The sequence below is a fragment of the Arachis ipaensis genome, chromosome B07 (genome assembly GCF_000816755.2).
Source record: "Arachis ipaensis cultivar K30076 chromosome B07, Araip1.1, whole genome shotgun sequence".
In the NCBI taxonomy this organism is placed as follows: Eukaryota; Viridiplantae; Streptophyta; class Magnoliopsida; order Fabales; family Fabaceae; genus Arachis; species Arachis ipaensis.
In genome coordinates this window covers 7,557,085-7,569,080 of record NC_029791.2, presented here as the reverse complement: position 1 = coordinate 7,569,080, position 11,996 = coordinate 7,557,085, and the positions used below count along the sequence as shown (strand labels likewise).

Below are 11,996 nucleotides of genomic sequence, written 5' to 3'. Positions count from 1 at the left end.
TAAGTCCCTAAACTTTTACAGAAATTCAGACATAATCTCCCCTAAAATAACACTAATTGGTCATTACACTCTCTTTAATCCCATTAGTTATTGTAAAATCACATGTTTAGAAAATAAAACTTGGTTCTGGGACATTCCGACTATAATTGAAACTTGTACAAATCTTTCAAAATTCTGCTATCATTGCAGAAAAACAGCATGGAGTAGTAAATTTGTTAAATTCACTAAAAATCCAATTCTCACCCATTGCCTTCCAAAATTGATGTCTTTAAACAAGACTCTTCCAGATTTCCATAAAATTAAATTCCAGATTGTTATCATATCATATGAAAAAATTATGAGGTTAGAAACTCAACCCTACCTTTTAGAATTATGTTTTCAAAATCCAGCGAGCTACCCACACTCTTTGCAGCATATCTAATTAGTACACAAAGCTTGAAACTGCCATTAGTTTCAGCTCAAAATCTCATCCGAATTATAAATTAAGTGGGTTGGAAGTTGGTACTTCTGCGGTAGAGAAACAGAATTTCCTGCAGAAAGCATCAATCTTTAAAAATTCGTTTCTTCCAAACCACTCATCAATAAATTCTGAATTTTTTTTATGAGACGCTCATAACACATTAAAGTTTCATGGAAAAATAGTTTTATTCAAAAATAGGGCCTGGTTTGCTCCCAAAAACTGGTTTATTCCACTGTCAATTATGTATAAAATTCTGCCTTGGACCTTTTCAACAACTTTACATGCCATAATTCACATTTGAACTTATATTCCTTTCCAAAGTCACATTTCCAACCTTCCTTCAGTTATCTAAGGTTGCTTTCATAGCCAACATAACCCAACAAGATCATCAATAATTTAATTCAACAACCAACAATCAATTCAACTTATCCTATAGGGCAACTAGCCTAAGTTTTCACGACACATTACATATTATATACGAGAAACCAAAACCATATACCTTGGCCGATTTTCCGATAACCTAGAACACCTCAAGCATTTCTGAACCACAAGCTCCACAACTCCAGCCCTCTCACAAACGATACCCAGCCTCCAAAGTTAATCTTCTAGCCTCTAACTTCTCAAATTAACTCCAATCGATAACTAATTTTAATCTAACATCACAATTATCACTATAATCAATATAGAGTTCACTAAATCAACATCTCACAAAAAGTTAGAGGGTTCTTACCTGACCCACAACTCAAACAAGCTAAACCCGACAATACCCGCAGGTTAACTCGAACCTAAACACCGAAATCATGCAAAATTCAACATAATTTCACATTGGGTTTTGAAATTGGGAAAGAGAAAATTGAAAATAAAAACGTGAATTTCTTATCTAATTGACCACTAGACTTTGTAGAGCTCGACGCTGCGGTCGCGTGGTCAAAAACGGTGCAGCGATCGGAGCTCCGGATCAAAAGTTATGTGAGGTTGAATTATTGAGTGAGGGTTTGGTCTCCTTCCTCCTCCCTCATGCAAGCTTTCTGCGTTGGTTTTCATTTTGGAGGAGAGAAGAAGAGCTGAAGCTCTTTTATGTCATTGAATTGGGCTGGGTCTTAGGCCCAATACGGGCCCATTTCGACCCATTTGGCCCAATCTTGGACCAAATTCTTTAAAATTGGTGCCAAAATTCATATTTTAATTATGAGTAATCACAACAACTAATGATCCTTAAACACATTTCAAGCCACTCACATCAATTAATCAGTTTTTAATCATTATTAATTATTTGCAATTATCCAATTAACTTTGTAGCCATTCTAAAATTAAAACCGTTATTAAAAATAAATCCCTTACTTCAAAGTCGCATTAACAACGCAATCAAGACAACGGCAGCGGCATCAACCGAACAGCAGCTTTGATGGTGGTTTCAGCGGCCACAGAACGGTTCCCAGCGACAACAACAACAACAACAACTTGCAGCAGTTCTGAGCTAGCAGAGAAGTCAACCGAGATAGGGCAAGGCAAGGTGGAATAGTAGGTACGATGGCTTTCGGTGAGCTCAGCAGCAGTGACAAGTTATTTTTCCACTGTTGCGTTTCTTCCCACGACAGACTCAAAAGCGGCGATAGCTCATCGGCGGCAGCGGCGACCATGGAGGCTTCAACGCTGGTGACCAGCTTCAACGGAGCTTCCCTGCCGTGTTTCTCTTCTCTCTCTTCGGGCTCCTTGGTGGCGGCAACAGCGACGAGATCCCCTTCCAGCGGCAGACAGTCACAACGTTGAAGCCTCTACGACGGCTAGGTTTCGACAGTGATGGCAACGCAATCGCGGTGTGGGACGACTCTTGCTCTTCGCGTCTTCTCTCTTTCTGCTCTTCGTCGGCAACGCGTAGGACAGCGGCTCCAAGGTAGATTGGCGGCGATGCGAATGACGGCCTCCACGGCGGTGAGGTGCGACTGCAACAGCATCTTCCATCTCGAGCTCTTCTTCTCTGCATCACTCTCCTCAGTCTGATTTTCCATTTCTGAACATTGAAGGGGATGTGGTGGTGGAGGCGGTGACGAGAACTAGGGTTAGGTTTAGGACAAAATTAGGGTGTTTGACTTAGGAATTTAGGGTTAGGGTTAGGTTTTTTTTTAAAGGAATATGAATAGAATTGATATTTAGATAAAATTAAAGGGTAGAATAATAATTTTAAAATCAAATGTACTCTATTAAAAATATTTAAGAATATTATTTATTAATATATCACAAATTCAAAAAATATAATAAATTTAATTTTCCAAAACCTTAGGTTGTTACAAGTAGACTTACTATGCTTCACTGCTTATTCTGAGTATCTGTCATTATTATTGTCAAACTCGCGAGTTAACTCGTAAACTCATACGAGTTTACGAGTTTAGGTAATGGAATCAAGTTAACTCGGACACAAACTCATTTCTGAGTAGACTTGGGTAAACTTGCATAAACTTGAGCAAACTTGCGAGTTTACGGGCGAGTCAGCAAGTTTGCTTTGTTTGGCCTTTTTCGTCAAAACGGCGCCATGTTGGATAGAAAAAAAAAAGAAGAAAGGGAGCAACGTATGAATGTAACCCTAAACACTAAATCCCTCACTTTGCTCGCCACACTCACTCAGTCACTATCTTCTCCAAGCCCTCTTCGCATTTCGTCCGTCCCTCGTCGTCGTCCGTCCCTCGCCGTCGTTCGCCGTTCGCCGTTTCTCAAACAGCTCATCACTGTCTCCTTCTTCTCCGTTCTTTCACTCTCACTCTCTGTTCTCTGTTGACTTTGTTTTGCATCAAAGCTCGTAGACTTGTGGAACCTCTGCCGTCGCCACACTGCCATTGTTCGTTGCGTCTTCTGCCGGTCGTCACGTCCCCTGCCACCGTTCGTTCTTGTCTTCCTGCACAGAATAGCAAAGCCTGGTTTCTTAACTGAGCCTACTCTAAAGTGATAACAATAAAAAAATTAACCTCAAACAAATTAAATGATTAATCAGATGGGATGGAAGAAATTTAAAACAAAGAATCATGAAATAAAAGATTATTAATTTTTTTTATTTTGTGTTTATGCAACTAAAAGTTATAATCAAGATGACATTAAAAGAAATTTAAAACAAAGAATCATGAAATAAAAGATTATTAATTTTTTTATTGTGTTTATGCAACTAAAAGTTATAATATAATAATCAAGATGACATTAAAGTATTCAATTTGTGAGAGAGTAAAAATTTAAATATTAAGTCAGATTATAGTTTTTATTTTATAGTTTTCATTCATCGACGATGTAAAAAAAATTTACGCAAACATCTGATCATGTATTGATATATCAATAAAATTAAAATAACTAACTTTTAGATTCATCATTTAAAAAATCCTAAACATGTAAATTTGATTGAATAATTATATAAAACTCTTTATATTATCAATATATTAAAATTAAATTCTATAATTATAACTAAAATGATGATATATTTATTTTAACATAAGTAATTACATATTAAACATGTGACATACTCTTATAAATTTTGTTTTCCACCCCTTTATGATAAGTAATTATTTTTATGAAAATTTGTGAAACTGATTATTTTGTACTAGTCATACGATTATATTATATCAGTAAATTATCTAATCGTATTAATTTTATTCATTCATTCGTTTTTTTAATAAGTCATGCATTAATTTTACTAAATGTAAAGACATAAATAAATAATTTATTCCAATTTATTCAAAATTCTAAATAAATTATTATGATTGGTATGATTCCACACTACAAGAAACATCATTAAAATCGACGGCCAAATCGACGGCTTAGCCGTCGATAATATTAAATTTCGACGACAAAATAAACGGCGGAGGTGGTCTCTATAAAACTTGTCGACTTTTCAAAATTCTAATAAAATCGATGGCTTGCCTAGCCATCGATAATAATTTAATAAAATCGACGGCTTTACTGTTTATAATATGAGTTTAAGAATTTTACATTCTTACTAAAATCGACAACGGTGCCGTCGATATTATTATATAAAATCGACGCCATCTTTGTCGATATTTGATTCAATAAAATCGACCATGTTTCTGTTTATAATATGCTTACTAAAATCGACAATGTTACCGTCGATATTTGATCCAATAAAATCGACACACCTGCCGTCGATTTTATTATTTAGATATCGACAAATTCTTTGTCTATATTTGGTTTTTCTTGTCTATTTTAAAATTAAAAAGTGACAATAAAAGCGACAACCATTCTGTCTATTTTAATAGATATGTTTTAATTATTTTTTTTATTTGAAAAATAGTAAACAATTAATGCAAATAATATAGAAATAAAATTTATATAGAATATAAATAACAAGACAAATAAATTTTTAAATATAAAAATAAAATTTATACTAAATATTAGATAATGAGTTTACAAACTTATCAAAATAATAAATAATCCTCTAACATAAAGACTTAAGATAAGATAAATAACTAAACTTAGACTTATATTCTATATAACATTACATATTGCACATAACTCACCAATAACTTTCAATATGTTAAATTAGAAACAATCAAGATGACTATGTCTGTCTAAATTACATATCGCAGATAACTCACCAAGAATGAATGCAAGAGCCAATCCCAGAACCAAACCCATCTGCAATATAATTATTTGTTAGTCTTGCAGCTAATTTAATTTAGCAAAGATTATGATCTATTTTTTAAAAAAAAAGTAGAAATGTAAAGAACCTGTAATACTCGAGCTGCAGTCGCAGTGGCCTTGTCATAATCCTTGGCAGCAAATGCGCCTGCAAGAATTGCCTGCAATCAACTTGAAAGTAGGATGAAGTAAAAAATAGTGCATTATGTAAACAGAGGTATCAACCTGCCCAGCAACAGCAAGACCATCGGCAAGAAGAGATACTGCCAGCCAAATCTGCAGGCAGACTTGAAATGCAGCCATAGATTTTGATCCCTGGTGTGCAGCTAGTGAGGCGGCCAGAGTGACACAGAATGTTACAGCAGTTACTCTCATTAACAACAGAAAACCTGGATGATAAGAATGAAACAAAATAATCTCAATGTTGAAATGCTAGTTAAACTATTTGGCTATTTCCCAGGGATAATCAACTTGAAATGCTAGTTAACCTTACCATTTTTGAGAAATCGATCAAACTGTAGATGTTTGATGCTGGGAGGCATAAGATCAACTTTTTGCATCAATTTCCATAGGAGTATTACAGAAATTAGGTACCTGCATTCACAGTTAATTTGAAACTAAGAGATGACTAAGAGAGAAAGAAGCAAAAGAAAAATAAGAGTTAACATTAGAGTATAGTTAGATTATTCTAACTCCAATGAAATAAGACTTACTGAGATATAACATGAGCAATGGCTGTACCACTAACACCTAAGCGGAATACAAACATGAACAAAGGATCCAGTGCTATGTTGGTCAAATCTCCTGCCACTGGATCACATAAGGGAAAGGGTCATCAGAATTAGATGATATTAAGATGTTGCAACACACAATTGATAAAATTTTAAGGCATACAAGTGGCATATAGAGGTGTTTTAGTGTCTTTAAATCCTCAGAAGACTCCCTGCATTGCTAACAAGAGAAGAACAGCCGGCGTGCCAAGAGATCTCAATGTCAGGTAGTTCTGTGCAGGTTTGAGAATGGGAGAGTCCTTCATGAAAAAAATTGTGTACAATATGTTAAACAAAATGCTAAAGCGCTGAAACTAAAATGATCATTCTGCAAATGTTTATAAGAAACCACTTACATAATTTACTCCCATGAAGTGTAATAAAGGTTTTGCTGCAAATATGAGGAATATTGCCTGGACAAGGCCAAGAATACCACCAATTACCAATGCTGATGATGCAGAAGGGATATGCCTTCCCTTATGCTCAACCTTAACTACATTTGAGTCCATATGGATCAAATCTGGTTTCTGAACATCTCCATCTATTATTACCAAAAAAAAAGTGCCTCAATGCCTTGTTATGCAAGCTACGAAGCACAGACACACCAACTAAGTGACGTGTCACGTGTCCATGTTTTAAGAATTTTTGGCAGAACATAGACAGTAGGAATATTCGAAGAAAACATGACTAAAAACCAAACCACCATGATTTAGATAAGAATGGGAGGATGTTACCTTTATCTGGTATAAGTTCATTAATTTCAGCTTTCAGAATGGAACCTTCTTCCAAGGATTCACTATCCTTTACCATAGGGCTGGCTGCTGTAAGGGCATCTTCCTCAGCCACAAAAGAAGTAGTCACACTGACGAGTGGGAAAATTGCAATCCTCGATATTTGATTGAAGAGAGCTATGGATACTCCTACAGCAGCAAGCTCCACTGCACCTGTATGCATAAACCAACGATATTTAACAGTGGACACACTAATCCAACTGTAGGAGTATAGATTATTAGAGCAAACTCTTTAATATTATCAATAAGAACTTGAAGAAGGCAGGTAACGAATAAGATCAAATGTTTCTTATACTCTAGGATTAAAAACTTAGTGATGAAACTCACTCTGTAGTACAGAGTCTCGTTCCTGTCATGCAGTCTATTTAAGATTCTCCATTTCGCTAAGGAAACAAATTTATCTGATTAGCCTCAGGTGTTCTTCTCCAAGGACCTGTATGAAGTCACTGAACGAAAAATAATAAATTAAATAATTAGCTGATTTAAGATTACTGAAGAAGGAATTAGAGACAAGTAAGAAATAGGAATTCAAAGCTTAGATATTTGCATAGATAAAATAGCTATAAGAACAGCAACAACTAAGCCTTGTGTCACTAAACATAGTCAGTTACTACAAGGAACAAATCAAGCAACACCAAAGTGCTAAAATAGTTCTAAGAAGATAATATCCAAAGATCAGTCTCAAACTTACTGAAACGTTCATATTGGTGCTCGAATGATATGACATGAGGAGGAAGGAGACCCCGAAGCCCCAACCGATCCCTTTCAGTCAAGGGAAACCCAGTATCCTATATTTTTAGAGAATTTTAACAATAAATATATAAATAAATAAAAAGAGAGTTTTAGGATGTAAAACATAAACCAAAGCAACGTATATCAGTCTATCAGATAGAAAAAAGGTTCTCATCAAGCATAATTTCATAATAAATCAACATTTTCAACGTTTAAACAAACTTCAAACAAATGCAATGCAAGGGTAGCTAAAACTTGTTCAATGAAACTTTAATGTCGTACCATTATGCAAAGTAGTGTATGAATTGAATAATAATTGAACAACTAAGAAAATAAATATTTGACAGGAAAGCATGTAAAAAACTAGTTGCATATCAAACAAGAACAAAGAACCCAGCTAGAGAATTAGGATTAACTGTGACATGGTCTGTTTGAGGTTCAATTAACCATCATTAATTTAAGATTTATTTATTTATTCTTTCAATTAAACATCTACTGTTAATTGGTACAGAGGTGGTAGAGTTATTCAAAGAGGAAGGGCCACTGCCCATTCCTTTGCCCTGGTTGCCATATAATGCTACTTTTTTGAAATTTATTCTTATGTAAAAGAATTTTAAAATTTTGCTACATTTTTTCCCCAACATAAAAACTTCATTTCGAGAATGAAACAAGAGCAATGCAAGGAAAAAACCTGTTAATAGCAAAAGAAGAACATCACAACTACAAAGCACCGAAGAGATCACTTTTTGCTTGGGGCAAAAAATTCACTCAGCTCCTATGGCCAAGGTAGCATAACCTACCTAAAATGTAAAGAAACAACAAGCCAACTCACTCAGTAATTTGAACAAACATAAGATATGCATAACAACTCAAACAACCTTTTCAATTCAACCAGAACATCAATGCCTGTCAAATCAATCAGCCAACAACCGATTAATTAAAACAAAAAACAGATTTGAACTTGCCAGTAACATGCAATAGAAAACACTTCCAAAAACCCTTGCAGGCTTGCGGTGAGCGAATATTACCAGATGGTGCTTAGAACCATGCTAAAGACATATAGCAGGTAAAACCAAAGCAGTTGCAGGGAAGAATCAGAAAATATATATGAGATATAGAGCAAGCATATTAAAGGATACGAAGCTTCTACACAAGGTTATTAAAAACAGATAAAATTTTCTATAAGAAAACCAGAAAACATAAATTCAAAAATACACTCTGGAATTCCCATGCCAAGCTAGATTCCACATTAACAAAAGCAAAATAAACAACAAATTAGTAAATCAAGAGCATAAATTTACCAAAATAAATGTCAAATCAAATAGGAATCCTATCAAAATTTTTCATTGAACAAAACTTGAGACTCTGTCAATCACTTTAAAGGCCAGAAACAATAACATGCATTTATCATGATGTAACTAAATTCACCAAATAATCAATGAAATCGCATGTTCAAATGCATTATTCTAAACCTTTTAAATTTGATTTCAACCCTATGCAACTAAATCATTAGTCCAAACAGCAACAAGATGTAAAAATAATTAAACTACCGAAGTTAGGTTTCCTTAAAGATCATCAAAAAGGACACGTTTTTTCGGCATCTTGAGCTTCTTCTTGGAGCTCAACATAGTGGTTCCCTGCTCCTTCTTCTGGTCTCAGGCGGCGACGGCGGGAGGAGGAGAAGAAGAACTTACAATGTGATAGAGTGAGAGAGAGAGAGAGGAACTTACATGAAGAGGATGGCGCGGCGGCGGGCTCGGCGGAGGAGGAGAAGAAGAAGAAAAAGCAGCTCTGCTCTCAGGCGGAGGACGGTGGGCTTTCTCAGGAGTCGGAGAAGAAGAAGCTGTGCTCTCTGCCTCTCTTCGTGACCGTGACTCCATTCTGGTCTCTACTCTCGGGCGTTGGAGGAGAAGAAGAAGCATCACTCTAGATCTGAATATTTGGGGTTAAATTTTGGGAAGATGAGTGAAGCGAGCAGGGACGCGGGAAGCAAACGTGGGAGTAATTTTTTGTTGATAAAAATCGATGGCTATATTGTCGATTTTAGTTAAAATAAAAAATTAATGCTCTAATTGTCTATTTTATACAATAAATCTATACCGTTCGTTCAATCTAAAAAAGAGATCTCTGCCGTCTAAATTTATCGACGACAAAAGCTATCGATATTTTAATTATTAAAATCGACAACCCGTCTTATAAAAATTTCAACCCCTATTTCGTCGGTAATATGACGATAGTAGTGAAGGGCTAAAAAATTATCAAAATAATAGACGACATTGTTATCGATTTTAATATTTTATTTTTAATCATTCCTTTTTTATTTTATAGACGACAAGCCGTCGAAAAATATCAATGGCAAACTTAACCGTCGATTTTTGGCGTCAATAATTACATTGTTTCTTGTAGTACCAAATAGTACATATATAAATAATTGATTATATTCCTTTTCAAGTTTTTTATAAAATAAAAGATTATATACAGACATTCAACTTATATAATAATGTGAAAAGTTTCTGCTCTTTAAATTATAAAATAATAAATATTACCAATAGATAAATGATAATTATGTTCAATCAACTTAAAAAACTTAAAGGCAAAGAATTTATATTTTTTTCACATATCACTTTATCTTTGTAAAAGATAAAAGCTAATACATACATGATTTATAATAATCTCATGTTCAAAGTTTTATTTTAAAGAGTTAAAATAATGTACATTCATTGATAAAATTAAATTTTTTAACTATAATATAAATATTTTATTTAAAATTTAAACTATATAATATTATCAATGAGTAATAATTCTATTTTAAAGACATATAATTTTATTCATTATTTTAATATTGAAAATAGTTATACTTTGGCTTTAGCCGTTATTTTGTAAAAATTTATAATAACAATTGCTTTATGTGTTTTTGTTTAAAAAATAAAAAATACTCCATATATATATATAATAATTGTTTATCGGCAGATTTTTTTGTCTATTGCTAATAATTAAATCCGATGATAAATTCGATAGTAAATTTAAATTTAAAAAAATATTTAAACATTCAATATATAATTTTAAATATTTAAATTCAATGCTTTCTAAACTAATAAGTCGAAAAATATAACACCAATTAACTCATAAAATAATTCATCAGGTTAGAAGACAAAGAGACAGACAATGGGAAATTTGTTAAGATACCTAATCCAGTAACAAGGAGATAACTTGCCATCTGACGTAGCTGTAGATCTAGATTTTTTGGAAAGTGCACTGACCTTATCCCATGTAAGATGATATTCTGGCACTAATGATCTGAATGATAAATCATGAAATCTAGTCAACAAAAATAGATACACCTGAATCTAAATATTTTTTCATTGTTCACTGTCCTAATGACTTTTGAGTAATTTATTTCTAGTTTACAGACATACTTTTGAGTTGTTTATTTCTAGTTTATAGACATACTTTTGAGTTATTTATTTCTATTTTACAGACATTGATGTACTGAAGACAAATTACTATTATAATGATTGACTTTTGTATATATATTTTTATTTTGTTTTGTGTGTTTTAGTTTGATTGGTTGTTTTAATAAATTAAAGCAACTTATGTAGCGGAAGAACATATAAAGAATTAAAGAATTCATTATATTATTAAAAATTCAGATTAAAAAACTATAATATCACATTTGGCAGCGGTTACAAAACCGCCGCTATATTACAAATATAGCTTTTTAATAGATGATATTTTGCAGCGGTTTACAACTGCTGCTATTTACAAGTAGGCTTGCTGACGTTTTAGTAGCGGTTAAAACCGCCGCAGAAATATTTTGCAGTAAAATACCATCTAGCAACGGTTATTCTATCGGTTATTATTAACTGCTGCTAAAAATTTGGCTGCACGCTATCTTCCAGCGGATTGACAATCATTGCTATCCGTTTTGCAGCGGTTAATAATCGCTGCTATCCTGCTTCATAACTGCTGTTAATTGCCGGATGTGGTGTAATGGTATAAAGTGAATAATCTTCTCAAACAAATAAATTTTATTTGTATCTTTTAATGAGTATCAAACTTAAAAAAGATGGTTAAAAAATATATGTTTATTTATTTGTGTCAACTTGGTAATTAAAAAGAAAGAGGGTGTTTGTGTTGAGGTGTAATTTGAAAGGAAACAAAAAAAGGTAAAAATAACATATTTGATATAATTCAATTCGATTTTTTTGTGCAAATCAACTCGGAATTTTGACCGATGAGTGTACACCTCTATGTGAAAACAAAAAATGGACAAACATCAACGTGAGTCAACTAAGGCGGCTTGCTACAGCATGTTCACCATAAAATGCTCCCTTCAGCATAGATACGAAAAATAATTCTTTGTGTAAAAAAACAAAAATTGAAGATAAATACAGAGTTAGTTAAACAAGTTTTCTTCAAATATAAAACCGGTTTTAGATAAATACAGTTAGTTATACAATTAGTTAGTTTATACTCTCTTGAACAAAGTAACAAAGGTAGAAGAGAGCAACAGGCTTGAAACACTAGATATGATCGTCGGAAAATATAATGGTAGATTTGATAACCAATTAAAATAAAATAACAAGGGTTTTACCTATTATATGTCTT

At 33.4% G+C, this 11,996-nt stretch overlaps 1 pseudogene; it reads right to left on the bottom strand.

Annotated features, from left to right (window-relative positions):
- LOC107606693 lies at window positions 5,143–9,268 on the bottom strand (annotated as a pseudogene).